Raw genomic sequence first — 16,466 nt, forward strand, 5'->3', positions numbered from 1 at the left:
GGAGAGAGAGAGGGCGCAAGTGAGTGAGGGGGCAGAGAGAGGGAGGCGGGAAGAATCCCACAATCCCCAGCATTTTCTAAACCTTAACATCTTAGCGTGGAGATGGGCTACTTGCTATTTCCAAGCTGCCAGCGTGTTTCTGATTCATCTTTGGGAGAAGATTGCTCTCCTGTTCTGGGAAGAAAAAAAAAATGCTTTGATATGCTGGAAAGATGGTAAGTGAGGTTTAACATCTCCATTTAAGAGTCCATGCTTAAAATCTGTCAGCCTTAGACTTGGAGGTGCCCAGTCTCCCAAAACTCTTAGCTGTTCACAGAGGTCCCATGCATCAGGCCTTCCTAATAGGAGGAAAGTTGCCATTAAAGAATCGCTTCATAATGGCCTTTAAAAGTTACCAATAAAGGGGCGCCTGGGTGGCTCAGTCGGTTAAGCGTCCGACTTCAGCTCAGGTCACGATCTCGCGGTCTGTGAGTTTGAGCCCTGCATCAGGCTCTGGGCTGATGGCTCAGAGCCTGGAGCCTGCTTCCGATTCTGTGTCTCCCTCTCTCTCTGCCCCTCCCCCATCCATGCTCTGTCTCTCTCTGTCTCAAAAATAAATAAACATTAAAAAAAATTTTTAAAGTTACCAATAAAATAATTAGCAATAAAATCTGTTTTATGTTCAACCCTTGGTCCTTAGGCTACAATCCTTAGGCCAGGCCATCTTTTCCCTTGGGGGTAGGAGGTAGGCCTCTGTATCTGCTCTATATCCTAGCAGATGAATATTTAAGTGGTTCTCTTGGATTGGAGACTGAACCCTTCAGAGTTGAGAGGCCCAATTTTTTGGTCCCTCTGTACACTGACTTCTGTGATATTACAAAAAGGCTGGAATTTTCTAAAATTTAGGAGATGCCTAGGATTCTTTTCTTGGACTTTGTAAATGGCTTAACAAATACAACAGCAGGGGCAGCAGTGATACTGGGTTATCCAGTTTTAGGACCGATTCCTCAGAACCTAAGTGGGTAGATCCAAATCCTTTTGTGGAATTCAGAATTTCAAGACCATGAGGAACTGCTGTGTATTATAAGAAAGATGGACTTTGTTGAGGGTAGAGTTGGCATGGGGGCCTGAACATGGAGAAAATAAGTACTGCACTCTGAGAAGACACAGAACAGGCCTAATGGAGAGGCCAGTTGGGGTACCCTGACTTATAGACTTTGGGGCAGTCAGGACCAGGATCTAGATTTAAGTATCAGTGAAGATGGTTTGGGCCCAGTTCAAATGTTTTTACTAAATGGGTCTCTCTCTGTAAATGTATGTGTACATATATACATGCATACACACAAAAAACACACATGTACACACACACACACACATGTAGTATCTCGCTCTTTCTCCCCCTGTCTCTCTATTCACATAACAAAGAAATCTGTGTTCACCTCATGGTCACAAAATGGCTGCTTAACTTCCAGGCATCATGTCCACATTCCAAAGCTGAAGAAGGGTAAGGGTTAAAGGGCAAAAGATGTACACTATCTATATCTCTCCTGTTTTTTGTTTTTTGTTCTTGGTTTTTTGTTTTTTGTTTTTTTTTCAGTAAAACAATAGTTTTCCTTGGTACCTGACTCAATGATTTCCCCTTAAATTCACTGACCTGAACTGGGTCATATGGCTACCTCTGCTTGCCAGGGAAGCATGATTTTTTAGTGAATTCATTGAAATTACAATAAAATCAAGGTTACGTTGGTAAAAAAAAGACAGACTAACATAAGTTTTCTCCCTGTGACCCTGGACAATTACTTAACCTCTCGGTTTCCAGGTTTCCTCCTCTGGAAACTGGAAAACTGGTCCATAACTGTGCTTATCTCAGAGGATTATTATGAAGATTAAATGAGTTAATTTTTATAAATCACACAAAATATAACACTATAAAAGTGTCTGTTAAATGCATTGATAAAGGGAAGAGTGTTCACTGGATGGGGAAGAGTAGGGCCTCCCATTAAGCATGGCTTTTCTGCATGGTAATTCTCTTCTGCAGTAACAGTCTCTTGAATGTTACAAGCTAATAGTAGCTCTACTTCAGGGATTATGGGGAGGGCTGCTGCCCTCACTTGGTGCAGGCAGTTGGCAGCAGCCTGGAAAAGCATTGCAAGGTGATCTGTAGAGAGTGGGCCGGGGGCTAAACTCCTTAACATCGCAAGGCACAAGAGTAGTAGCACAGCTGGAGCGGGGATACCGCTACCTTCCCCAGCATCCCTTACAGCTACTGTGACCATGTGAGTCGGCTTTTGCCAATAGAGTGAGTGGAAGTGAAATGTGTGGAAAGGAAAACCCTTGGCCTTTGCCTTCTGCTCCTCTCCCATCCAATGACAGTGATGGCCATGCTGGAGTTCCTCTGTGAAGCTGCCAGGAAGCCTGTATCCCCGAATGACTGAGTGATACAGGCCCACCGGTTGACCTAGAACACCTACACTGAACTATTATATGAGAAAGAAAGAAATTTCTATTTTTGTTTGAGCCACTGCATTTGGGACTTATTCATTCCAGCCTTTTACCTCAATTAATACAATTACTATCATAATTTAAATTATTTAGGAAAGGGGCGCCTGGGTGGCTCAGTCGGTTGAGCCTTCGACTTCGGCTCAGGTCATGATCTCATGGTCCGTGAGTTCGAGCCCCGCCTCGGGCTCTGGGCTGACAGATTCTGTGTCTGTGTCTCCCTCTCTCTCTGCCCCTTCCCCGCTCACACTCTGTCTCTCACTCTCAAAAATCAATAAACATTAAAAAAAAATTTAATAAAAAAGTAAAAAATTTCAACCCAACATCAATTGAAACAGCTTAAAAAAATATTTAGTTAACTAGAGATGTTGATCCTTCACCACAGTGGTTTGTCGTTGATTGGTACTCAACCAGCACTTGATTCCCCTATCCATGAATCCTATGAGCAGGGAGAGGAGAAAGGTGGGGGGGGGGGGGGAGAAAGCTGGCAGAAAGGAGCAGCCAGGTGAATTCGTGAGTGGGAGGCAGACTTGCCTGTCTCCACCCAAGACCTCTCATCTGGGTGCTGGCGATTGGACTCCTCATGCCCCAATTGGACTGGGCATCAGCATGAAGGAGGTGATCCCTGCATGCAGATTAATGCCACTTCCATTTCCTGAGCATCCTATGTGCCAAGATGGTATCTTTTAATAGGAGGCATTCCGAGAGGCTTGTCCTGAATTTTTGCTTGGATGAGCAAGGTGACATTTTGTACCATTTGAAGGAGCATTCAGTTTTCATCTCTGTGACCTGAGTTGACTTTTCCTGCCTCCTATGTTTTATGTTGGCCTGAAAGAATGGCTTATTATTTTTCCAATTGATGATTTCCAACAAAACTCCCATTTAAGAGACAAAAGGAAAGGGGCAGTATAATATTGAGTGACTTTCTCCTTTGGAACAAAACAGAAGTTTCTTATTTAATGTGGAGCTAGGGAGGGCATTGTGTGATTGATAGTTCAGAATTTTCTCAAAATCTAATGAATATTTGAAATGATCATTTTATTCTTGCTTTTTGTTTTCTTTTACCATACAATGGTTCCTTTTATAAGCACTGCCCCTGGGAAAACACTGATGGCATTTTCCCCTCCTAGGTGCCCTTGAACTCAGTGTATTTTTCCCAGGAGAGTTTCTCAGTTGAAATATTTGGTAAATTAGTAACAGAAAAAGGAATCAAATACTTTCAGAAATCACTTTTTAATAGTTTGAAAGTTAAAACATTAAAAAACTAATATACTGTTGGTACCAATTTAGTGATCTCAGTTTAATCCTCCCCTTTGGTTCTCAGTTGCCCACCAGACTAAGCTTCATGCTGGTCCCTGAGGGTCCCTCATACATCGGCCACAGGCCTTCCTAGCCTTACTACCCGGCATTCCCTGTGGGATTCATCCAGAGCCACAGCCAGACTGGGTGCTGCTGGTTCCTGGGTGCACGCGGCCCACGACTCTCCCCTCAGATGCCATCTTGTCATGAAGTAACTTTCCCCTTCAACCAGAGGCTGCAACCACACTTTGTGGATTTGGGTCCATGTCGCGTGGAGTTAGTGGCACAGGGCTGATCTTAACCATCTTTGCAGTTCTGCAGCCTCTGACCTGGCCCCGGCACATAGTAGATGCTTATGAGTGTGAACTTCACTGAGGGGCTAAAGAAACAAACCAAGGCCAGACACATCTCTGTCAAAAAATGTGCGCTCTGACAGGGCTGACAAACCACAACCCATGGGCCAAGTCTAGCTGCTGCTTTTTTTTTTTTTTTTTTACAAGGCTCATGAAATAAGAATGCTTTCATATTTTTACATGGTTGAAAACAATCAAAAGAAGTAGAATATTTCATGACATTTGAGAATGACACAAAATTGAAATTTTAGTACTCATAAATCAAGTTTTATTGGAACCCAGCCACACCATTAGTTTACATCTTGGTTGTTTCTGTCTTCCCACTTTCACAGCAGAGTTGAGCCGTTGCAACAGTGATCATATGGCCAACAAAACTTGAAATATTCACTGTCACTTTACAGAAAGTTTGCCAGCCCCTGCTTTATAGGCAGAGGTCTTTGAAATGGAAATGTTTGTTTTTGGTCTCTTCCAAGTCTATGGTTGTGCTAGAAGCATAAATGGCTATTATTTCTCTGTTTTTAAAATACTGTTTACCATTTCAAAATTTTCTGAGTAACTGCCCTGTGTATAATAAACCAGAAGTATTCATTTCCTGTCACCCTCAAGAACATTCAATAGAGGTACATTCAGTACAGGTGGGAGGTGGCTCTCTGGAGATATGGTGACAGGCAAGATAAACAGAGTCTCTCCCCTTGTGCTGTTGACTCTAATGTGTGGAAAATTCAACAATCCATAATATAAAGTATGATCATTGTTTTGATAGAGAAGTTAGAAGGCACTCAGAAAACAGAAGGCAAGAATACCTTAGCTTGTTTAGGTAGCATCAGGGGAGACTTCTCAGAGGAGGTGACATTTTCAGTGAGACCCGAAGGATAAGTAGGTATCATATCAGTGAAGAGTCTTTTACATGGAGGGAGACAAGCTCCAATCTTATTTAAGCTACTATTATTTGAGGGTCTCTGTTACATGCATGCAAACCTATATCATAACGAATACATCTTTTTTTTAAAAGATTTTATTTTTAGGTAATCTCTACACCCAGTGTGGGGCTCGAGCTCACCCCAAGACTGAGAGTTGCATGCTCTACTGACTGAGCCGGGCAGGCGCCCCCGTTCTTCATACCAGAACAGACACTTCCTTAAGCAGTTGGCAGGACCTGCTTCTCCTGTGGGAAAGGGAGTCAGAGCCCCTGGGTCGCCCAGTGCAGGGAGGAACTTTGCGTTCCAGGATATGGGACTCTGGGATGCTGGCTGCTTATTTCTCTTTAGGGAGGTTTTCTTTGGCCTCTGAATATCTTAAAAACGTAACAAAAGCAGAAGGCCTCTTATGTGCTGATACCACTGCATTTTGTCAGACAAGTTTCTCTCTGAGTTCACTGTTCATTCTGGAAGACTGTCTCAATCTTTGAGCTCCTTGGCAAAACTGTCTTCCCATCTCTTTTCTACACCGCCCTTCCACATTGGCCGTGGAAGGGGTCCCACCTAATGGCAGCAATCTCGTGGAAGCCTGCTTGCCACTTTGTTTTCAGGGTGGAAGAATTATTTCTGAGGCTTAATGGATTTACTTTGGAAGGAGGCTGAGAGGACTTAGCTCTAGTGTCTCTGCTGACATTTGTCACCGAAATTTCAGGTCACTCAGCCATCCCAGCTGATCTATAAAGCCAGGACAATGCAACATCTTAGGGAAATTAACACCATCTCTGTGAAGAACTTTAGACCAGGACTAAATGCCAGATATTATTTTTTACTTTAAAAATCAATGACAGTGTGTGCTTAGAATGGAGATGAGCTTGCTTCTTCCTTCCAGTGATTCATTGTTCATTCCAAGTACTCGCTTTGTCATCCAGAGGAGCCATGTAAATAGGAAAAGGCAGCTCAATAAATTAGTCAGTATCCTGATGAATATGGTTTCATTAACTGGACCAATCACTGATTCACATAAATCAATGAAGTGATCAAATAATGATGGAATAATCTATCAGCTGTAAACCTCTCCAGAACATAATCAACCTCTTACAAATGCCTCCAAAATGTGTTAAATTTATAATCACAAGTGAGAAAAGTGTGTAGTTAACATTTGTCATTTTGGTTGTCCAGCATCCCCAAACTCCTCCTATTTGGGTGAGTGCAAGATAAATGGAGCCCAGGATCAGGTGTACCACTCTGGAAGGTGAAGAGGAGCAGATAATCCTGCTTTCAACTCCTTGGACCTGTGTATAGACATTTGACCAAGGCTCAGCCAATCAGAGACTCTTCCCAAGACTTTGGCCCTTCAGGGAGTGATAACAAAGCCAGTGATAGTCAAAGATCATTCAGAGTGACTGGGTGGAATTAAGACTTCAGTGAATGGTGACACGTATCCAGGGCTGATGGTGCCAGTGCCAGCACCCTATACTGACTGAACCTCTGGTGGGATATTGACTGAGCCACATCGCCCTGAATTCCTGTTTCCAAGATGAACTGTCCAATCTTCCAGTATCTTTCCAATAAATTTCTTTTTTGCATCAGTTAGCCAACATTGGTTTTATTATTGGCAAAAACACTGGCTGTTTCATATGCTGTGTGAGAATAATATACATGCTATTATTCTGTACCTGGTCCAGTTTTAGACCAGGAAGAATTAATTTTAAAACAACAGTTACTTTAAGGGTCCAACTGACAGGAAAGCATGTATTTTACAAAGAATGTTGAGTTGTAACATGTTTGTTCAGTGCACTTAATTGCTGCTCACTCTTTGAAAGGACAAAGGACCAATCAGAAACAGGCCACAGTCTCCAAGAGCCTGACAGAAAGGCAGTGGTATTTTAGAATTCAAAGGGACCTTTGAAACCATCTCAGCCAAACCCCTCATTTTACAAATAAGAAAATTGAGATTCAGGCTGGCCAAATGATTTACCCCAAATTGCATAGCCAATTATGGAAGAGCAGGGATTGTAATCAGTCACCCACTCCTGGAGAATTGTTTTATTTGGCAGGAAAGACAGGCAGGGTGAAGAAGGGAGTGGCAAAGAGAGGTATCTAGTTTGCAGAACTGGGATCACGAAGTGTGTTTGGTCGCAAGGCCAGGGCAGTCACAGGACCGGATCGTGAGGTCAGAGGGTTCCCACATAGAAAAGCTGGCTGCATGTTGAGATGCTGCTGGAATGCAGGGTTGGCTAACAGCATAGTCTCAGAGCTAGAGCCAAACATGAATCTCTCTTTTCATCCCTGAAATGTGTAGACAAGGAGTCTAAGTGTTTAAACACTTAAAAAAAAAAAAAAAAAAAAAGAAAGAAAACCCTATTGGAACTTGTCACTTTTTCTGAAACTCTGATGAATATAGCTGTCACTCCTGAAACTTTGATTCCCTCTTTTTTTGGTCTTTATTCTGACATGCCTAGTAGAATCTCATTGCAATTGGACCTGTCACCAGTCGGTGACACTATCTAGTTCTTAGGTAGATTTATCACTTCAGTTTGAGGTGTTTGCTTTACTTGTTGTGGGGCAGATATTAGTTATATGGACACTCCCACTCCCCAAAAGAACTAATAAACCATTTGGGAGGATGGAATTTGACTCATTTAGGCTTGAAAATCAACATGTAAAATAAATGTGCTTTCTCAAGCATCACTGCATGATACAGCATGCTTTCGTGTTACGTTATTGACAGGTGGGATGTCGATAAAAAAGGTACATCAAAGCACTGATGTACCTCAGGATAATTCATCTCTTCTGTATGCTATAGCCATTTAGAATTGCTTTTTGTTTATCATTTGATATATGCCCAATATAGATCTTCTTACTCTGTTTTAAACTTACATTGCTACATGAGCAAAGGATCTGCAATGAAAAACAAAAAACTGTTTCCAAACCAAGCTGGTGATCCTGCAGGGAATGGGGGTGTTCCAGAACAGAGAAAACTAGAGAATGCATGCAAAACTGGGACAAGCCTTAGTGGGAAAAGTCCAGCCCATGTTATGCCAGGACAAAGGAGAGTTGAAACAAGAACCATTTCTGCAAGGCTGAGGTTGTAGCTCCTAGTTACCAAATATGGAAGGAAGAAAGAAAACTAAGAAGTGATCACCTGGTTAATATATAATATTAAAAAAACTTTTTTTAAACTTTGAAAATATTTGGTGAGCATTTTTACAATGTAAAATAGTAGTGTGGTGAAAATAACTAATTGTTACATTCTGCATTAAAGAAATGTTTAGGTGATAATAACTAATCATGGTACAATAGGATTATTTGATGGTTTGTGGATTTAAGTTAAGGATGTTCTATTTCTTTTTGTTTTTTAATTAAATTTACATTGGGTTAAAGGTAGGAAATATGAGGCTCTTTTTTTAAAGTTTATTTATTCATTTTGAGAAAGAGAGAGTGAGAGTGTGCATGAACATAGGGCAGAGAGAGACAGGGAGAGAGAGAGAGAGAGAGAGAGAGAGAGAGAGAGAGAGAGAGAGAGAGAATCCCAAGCAGGCTCCGTGCTATCAGTGCAGAGCCTGATGTGGGGCTCAATCTCACGAACCATGAAATCATGACCCGAGCCAAAACCAAGAGTTGGAGGCTTAACTGACTGAGCTCAGTGCTCCAAGGATGTTCTATTTCTTAAAGAATGGGGAGATTAAGAACTAGAAAATTACTAAGAATTAATATGCCTTTCAGTTTTGCTTCCAACTCAAAGGAAATCATTTTAAGGCAGGAAATGTTAAAATGAACTATGAGGCATTCATACCAATGTCATAGAATCCGTATCTTCAAATTCTGTGGAAAAATACCTGTGTGTCAAGGCTCCTTGAAAAAGAATACCTTGTTGTTGTTGTTGTTGTTGTTAGAACCCTTTCTAGTGGCTGAGTTTTAAGTGTTCCTTGACCCCAGTTAAGATTGATTATGTTTGTGACTAGGTAAGAGAGTTCACCCAGAATATTACCAAAGCCATACTTGGTGCAGTTTTCAAGATCTTATGCAAAGTAAGACAGGGATTGAATTCTAATTTGCAAAGACTAGGAAGATATTTCCAAGATCCTAATAGATTCTGGTTTGCCATCTTGACTAGCATTCTGTAAGGAGTTCCTTAGTGTGGATGCAGTTGCCCCTGGGCAGGTCATTTCTTGGAAACGGACTGGATGCATTCCTTCTTCTAATCCCTTGCTTGCTTATTTTGTCCTTGCCTGCCCCCTCTTCTCCACTCCACATTTCTAAATCTTACAGCTCCTTGGAAACCCAGGGGACCTCCTCCACGGAACCTGTGCTGACCATCTTAACCACTATGGCATACTCCTTTTGTGAGCTCCTATAATATTTTAAGTAGTAGTCATTTGATCCTTAGTTTGCATGTGGACTACTCTTTATGTGCCTTCTTAGTAAAATGCCAGGCTCTTTAATGTTCAGGGTCATATCTCCCTGATTGCCAACAGTGCCACCTCAGTGTAGGCAATGAGCACTGGATGACTGATTGACAGCCCTACTCATCATGGTGGCTTATTTTAAATTCTGCAGAGAGAAAAAAAACCCAGTGTGCAGAGAAAGAGGGCTGCCTTCAGATTTCCAAATCCAAACTCAGCCTGAGGCTCATGTTGGGATTCCCTGTTAGCTTACGTTGACATGAGAAGGCATCTATTACTTGTCTTACAAAGACACGTGGACCTGACAGAATGACATAAGGTTCTGGAATGTGGTTGTAAAAGGCAATGTATAACTTCTCAGGTGATCACTGATTTGAACAGGAAGCCTTGGAAGCACTGCAATTGACTAAATGACTCAGAAAGCTTTTACTGAGAGTCTTAAATGTAGGGCAAGGTATGGGAATATAGCAGATGCTTTCAGTACTGATGTCACATCCCCTTGAGCCACCTCTAATTTCAGTCAGGCCCCATAACCTAATAGTGACATTGAGAATGTATCCTTTAAAGAATTTTCATCCTTTCCTGCTTTATTCTCTCATTTCTGCTTCTTAGGATCACATCCCAAATAAATTACTTGTTTCTAGACCTTGTTTAGGCTTTGTGTTAGGGGGAACTTGAGCTAAGAGAGAGAGATATATAGGATATGGTACTTGCCCTTAGGGATCTTATAAGTTTAGATGGAGTATTTGGACACATATTCTTGGATACAATAACATGAAAATAAAAGGCAGATTTCAATTTAATGACACACAAGTAATACGGAGTCTAGTCCATTGTGACTGATACAGATTTTATGAAATTTAGTAATAATTCTTCCAGCTCTGATAGTTCTAACTAGGAAGACTTGGTTCTTCCAGAATTATTATCTTTTGATATTTTATTAATCTCATATCTTACTAAAGCATTCTGTTCTTAGCTGAATATGAAGACGTGGGATTGGGTACATTTTGTACTATATCCTTGGTGATCTGTAATTATATCCTGTCATTCAAATGCTAGTCTATTCAACTTTACAGAGCTTAAACATCCCTTAACATTTTACTTCTCCTAATACTAAATGGAACACTTAGGTTTCACAAAATTATCCTGGAACATGTCATGAGAATAAACAAAATGAATTGAAGTTATCATTTTGTACTTGGGGCCAATTATTTTCAAGGAAAAAGACAGGGAACTTAATTTTTTCACTGCAAGACTAATATAGCACTATTTTTGAAAATTGGGAGGTGAATAAATACATCATTGATAGAAATATATATAGAATATATCAAAGCTTGTTATTGTAATTTTGTAAATTTTTATGATTGACCATATTATAGATACATTTTTAACACAATTGTAGCACTCGTAAATTTTGTATTAAATTCTATATGGAGCCAATTTTGGAGCTTTAAGAAGTCATTTTGAGAAATTTTCTGGTCACATATACTACTCTGGGATTATAGGCTGTCACTATCTACCAGACAGAGTTCGGTCCCCTTTCTTGAGTCACCTATGTCTTCTAGCCTCTTTTAGATAAGGGAATCTTGGTTGCCATGTTTATAAAGGAAGTCATAAAATTTCTTAAGATATCAAGCTTTTAAAATACTGCAATGATTTTTTTAAAGCTTTGTTGAAGAGAAATATGTGTCCTGAAAGCAGGGCATTGCTTGGATTTGCATTTGAGAGTCCGGGCAAGACCTTTCTTTCCTGCTAGATTTTAATTTTTTTCCAAGCCTTATGATAATAAGAATTTGTCTTCAGAGATGATGGTAGGCCTTAGTTTTGGTCTTTTACATTTATTTTTCCTATGCTTTCGGTGAATTTTTACTATGAATACTCTTGTCCTTCAATTCTAGGGACTTCACGATGTCTTTGATACTTTATTTGTTTCCATTTTCTCTATTCTACTTTTTGGATCTTGTATTTTTGGCATATTAATCCTCTTGGATTAATCATGTGTATAATTTCTCTCCTATTATGCAACTTTTTATCTTTTCTGCTTTTGGCAGGATTTTCTCAGATTTATCTTTGAACTTTATAAGAGATTTCTTTCATTACTAACATTATATTTAAATTTTTTATTTATTAGTTAATTTTTAACAACTGAGACTTACTGAAAATATCAAAAGAAAGCACTTCATACACACAGTTGCCAACAGAAATAGGCAGCTCAGTAGAATAATAGAAAGTGGCTTATCAGGCTGTTTGTTGAATGGAGTATGCCACTAAGGACGCTTAAGTGTAGCCATGATACCTTTTTGTTGTTGTTGAGAACTAACATCATATTTTTTAACTTCCGAGAACTCTTTTTTGGCATCTGAATATTCTTTTTCTATAGCATCACTCTTTTACTTCACAGATACGTTATCTAGTTTAACCTAAGGCTATTATTAAGATCATTTTGAAATTCTCTTCTTTTCATTTTCTCTGAGTTCATATTTTCCACCTCACACTCTCACAACTTTAAATCTAGTGGAAGAGAGTCTTCAAAAATATAAGCAAAATTCCCAGAGTTTGATTTTATGGCCTCTGATTGGCACAACTTGGGCTACTTGCTCATTATTGAACCAGTTATTATGTAGGGCAATGCAGCTTTTTTTAAGTTTATTTATTTATTTCCAGAGAGAGAGAGAGAGAGAGCAGGCTCCCTGCTGCCAGCACTGAGCCCGATGCAGGGCTCAAACCCAGGAACTGTGAGATCATGACTTGAGCCGAAATCAGGAGTCAGTAGCTTAACAGACTGTGCCACTCAGGCAACATTTGGAGATGTCATTTTCATGGTTGGTTGGGAGCGGATCAATGTTCTTCCCCTAGAACTAGACAGAGATCAGCTGTGTTAGAACTGAAAGTGAGAGATGAGTAATTTTCAAAGAAAACGAGGAGGTTGTTTCTAGGAAGAGAGTCCATGGATATCAGATGGCCGAAAAATAAGACACATTCAGTAAAGCTCCTGGCATAGGGATTTCCTCACAACAACCTGGCCCAGAGCTCAAAAAGCCAGTGTCTGAATTCCTGCAGTGACCAGTTACTCACAATTTCAAGGAATCCAGTTAATATCCAGACGATACTACTTTTTAAGGAAGTCTTACATTATGCCAAACCCTAGCTTCCTTCAGCTGTCATCTGTGATGGCTGCACCTTGGAGTTATGTGAAGGCAGCACTTATGTTCCCAGGTCTTTCTTTTCAGACTCAGCATCTCATGTTGCTATAGCTCTTGCTCACCTGACAGCATTTTGAATCCTTTTTCTATCTTAGATCTTCTCTTTTTTCCTCTAGTTTTGTGCATTTTGCTGTAGCATGAGCAGTCTAGAGTACAGAGTACCATCAGGCAGTACAATTGATTCAAATTGGTTTCTGAATGTAATCTAAGATCAAGTAAAGAATTTCATTTATTCACTTAATATGTATTGAGCTATCACTATAATGATTCTTAAACCTCTGATGCACACTAGAGCCACTAAAGAAACTTGAAAATCCTTGCAGTGGAGCTCACAGGTCCACACCCTGCCCTAGCTGCGGTCTCCATCCAGGGCGCTCACTGTCAGAGTAATTTATTGTGGCGCTTGAGGCTACAAGTGTAAGTATCTTAAGCTCAAGAAGAAGTTAGAAGATGATGTCCCCAAATGCCTGGACATCTGCGGCGAGGGGACTCCCCAGGCCACATCTTCTTTGAAGTGATGGTACCAAGGAAGTTGGTTCACTCCAAGAAGAGAGGTGATGGCTACATGGACAAGGAGAGCAAATTTCTGAAGCTGGTGGCCGCCATGAAAGCCAGCTTGGCTCAGGGCTAATGTGCCCTGAAGGCAGAGTCCAGTGCCCTTGGGCCAGCCCCTTGTGGCAGACGCTTCAAGATGGGAAGGACTGAAATGTCTTGTGGGTGCATGGTCTCTTTCCCTGATGTCCCTGTGGCTGCTGGGTGGGGGCAGAGACAAACCCTGGTCCTTGTGTGTGTGTGTGTGTGTGTGTGTGTGTGTGCCCGTGTCCCTGAGAGTGTAGCTCTGCACCCTCCCTTCCTTGCTTTTTCCTCTCCCTGCTTTTCCCCTTCTCCTGGCATCTCCCAGGCCCTGGCTACTCTCTGGCATTCGGGGTGGTCCTGCTTGGGGCTTCCGTCTCAGGTGGTGGCCAAGAGAGGGATCTGGATGAGTGACTTGCAGATTTCAGCAGTGTTGGCAACAGTTTACTATTCAATAAGCATTGGATGAGTTAAACAAAAAAAAAAAAAAAAAAAAAAGGAGGAGGAGGAGGGGGAGGAGGAAGGGCAGAAGGAAGGAAGGGAGGAGCTTAAAATTCCTGATGCCCAGGCCACACACCAGACCAAAATTGGGCTCTCTGGGATGAGGGGATGAGAACTCAAGTATCACTACTTTTTTAAGCTCCCCAGGTGATTGTGATGTGCAGCTAGAGTGGAGAATCACTTCTCTACTATGTGGCAGACCTCCTTAAAAATATAATCTCCATTCTTACGGGTTCCTTTAATGTATGTTATTCAGAAAATGAATTAAAACAATTTTTTTAATGTTTATTTATTTTTGAGACAGAGAGACAGAGCTCGAGTGGGGGAGGGTCAGAGAGAGAGGGAGACACAGAATCCGAAACAGGCTCCAGGCTCTGAGTTGTCGGCAGAGAGCCCGATGTAGTGCTGGAACCCCTCGAACCACGAGATCATGACCTGAGCCAAAGTCGCATGTTTAACTGACTGAGCCACCCAGGAACCCCATTTCAGAAAATGAATTTGAGGCTTATTTGCATCATTTGCCTCTGACTAAGCTTATTCACTTTCTGCATAGGACTGTTCATCAAGTCACATCAGGGAAAGCAACCTGGGGCAAGATAAGCCATTCGGCCAATATGTAATTATTGAGGTTTCTGAAAAAAGTGATTATGTTAATACTAGATAAAATCTTACTTTTACATAATTTTCTCAGTTTGGCTGATAACTCCTAGGGGATAGTGTCTGAGTTTATTTAATTGACCTCACACTGTATCAAGAGTAACGTTACGTTCTGGTGAAAACTTAAGAGCTTTTGGAATTATTTTCAACCAAAAAAAAAAAAATGTAGTGAATTAGAAACCATCTGTGAAGCTGCTGAATTTTATAGAAAAGGCTTCATTTAGACTGACATTTATCTTGTAATGTGGCAGTAGAAAAAAATTCTGAAACATTTGCAGAACAAAGGTTAAGGCCAAACTTACTCAGTGTGATGTTTATAAAGCATAAATCTGCACAGAAGAGGGTAGATGTATTATTTATGTTTAAGTACGTGTCTATTGTGTGTTTTAAAATCTCATATTAAATAAAGTAGATTCACGGAGGAAAAAGGGAAAGGAGGGAGGTTGAGAATAGGGAATGAAGCAGGTCTCCCTTCATTTCCTGACTTTAGTTTTATTTATTTATTTTTAAAGTTCATTTATTTATTATGAGAGAGAGAGACAGCGTGAGCAGACAAGCAGCAGAGAGAGAGAATCTCAAGCAGACACTGCATGAAGCCCAATGGCAGGGCTTGAATTCATCATGAACTGTGAGATAACGACCTGATCTGAAATCAAGAGTCGGACATTTGACTGACTGAGCCACCCAGGTGCCCCACACATTTTCTGACTTTAGGACACTTCTGCCCATTTTTATTTTGAATATTTTCAAACACGTAGAAAAGCTGAAAAGAATATTGCAGTAACATCTGTGTATCCTTATGTATTCCAAAGGCTCAAGAACCAGGAGAGCTGATGGTGTAGCCCTTGTTCAAAGGCCAGCAGGCTTGAGATCCAGGAAGAACCAAATTTTTAGTCCAAGTTTGAAGGCAGGAAGTAAAGCTGATATCTTACTTCGAAGGCAGTCAGGCAGGAAGAATTTTCTGTTAATAATGTGTGGCAAGATCAAACTTTTGTTCTGTCAGGCCTTCAACTGATTGGATGAGACCCAGTCATGTAAGGGAGGACAGACTGTCTACCTATTTAAATGTGAATCTCATCCAAAAACACCCTCCCAGAAACTTTCAGAATAATGTTTGACCAAATACATCTGGACACTCTGTGGCCCACTTAAGTCGACACATAAAATTATTAATTGTATTGGTTTTCTATTGGTGCAAACTTACATCACAAATTTAGCAGCATAAAACAACACCAATTTGTTATCTCACAGTTTCTGTGAGTCAGGATCCTGGGCATGGCTTAGCGGGGTCCTGTTCTTAGGGTCTCACAAGGCTGTACAAGGTGTCCCACAGGGCTGTGTTCTCATCTGAGACTTGACTGGGAAAGGATTTGCTTCTAAGTTCACTTAGAAGTGTTGTTGGCAGACTTCAGTTGTTTGAGGGCTCTGATTTCTTGCTGGCTGTCAGCTGGGGGCCATCCTCAGCTCCCAGAGGCCACGACAGTTCCTTTCCATGTGGGATCCCCGACATGGCCAGTTACTTCCTCGAAGATAGCAAGCAAGGGAGAGGGGGACTCCACTCAGAAGCCACAGTCTTGCATAATTTAATTACATAATCATGTGGTTAAACATGTACATCCTGTCACCTTTGCCTTTTTTTATTTTGTAGAAGCAAGTCACAGGTCCTGGTCACACTCAAGGATACGAAGTCACATAAGAGACTGAACACCAGGAGGTGGGGATCGTGGGGGCCACTCTAACTTTGCGTACCCAAGTCTCTATTTAGATATAAGAATTGCTAACATTTTGGGGCTCCTGGGTGGGTTCAGTCGGTTAAGCATCCAACTCTTGATTTCAGCTCAGGTCATAATCTTATGGTTCATGAGTTCAAGCCCCTTCTTGGGCTTTGCACTGACAGCCTGCTTGGGATTCTCTCTCTCCCTCTCTCTCTCTCTCTGTCCCTCTTCCACTCGTGCTCCCTCTCTCTCAAAATAAATAAATAAACTTAGAAAAAAAGAATTAACATTTTGCCACATCTGCCTTCTTTCTCTCTCTCTCCACACACACACAGACACACAGATACCACATATACACACACTC

At 41.1% G+C, this 16,466-nt stretch overlaps 1 pseudogene; it reads left to right on the forward strand.

The window, feature by feature from the left end:
• The first annotated feature begins 102 nt into the window (after window positions 1-102).
• On the forward strand, window positions 103-14,882 carry LOC106972138 (selenoprotein W-like; annotated as a pseudogene).
• Window positions 14,883-16,466: the final 1,584 nt, after the last annotated feature.

The sequence above is a fragment of the Acinonyx jubatus genome, chromosome A1 (genome assembly GCF_027475565.1).
Source record: "Acinonyx jubatus isolate Ajub_Pintada_27869175 chromosome A1, VMU_Ajub_asm_v1.0, whole genome shotgun sequence".
Lineage (NCBI taxonomy): Eukaryota > Metazoa > Chordata > Mammalia > Carnivora > Felidae > Acinonyx > Acinonyx jubatus.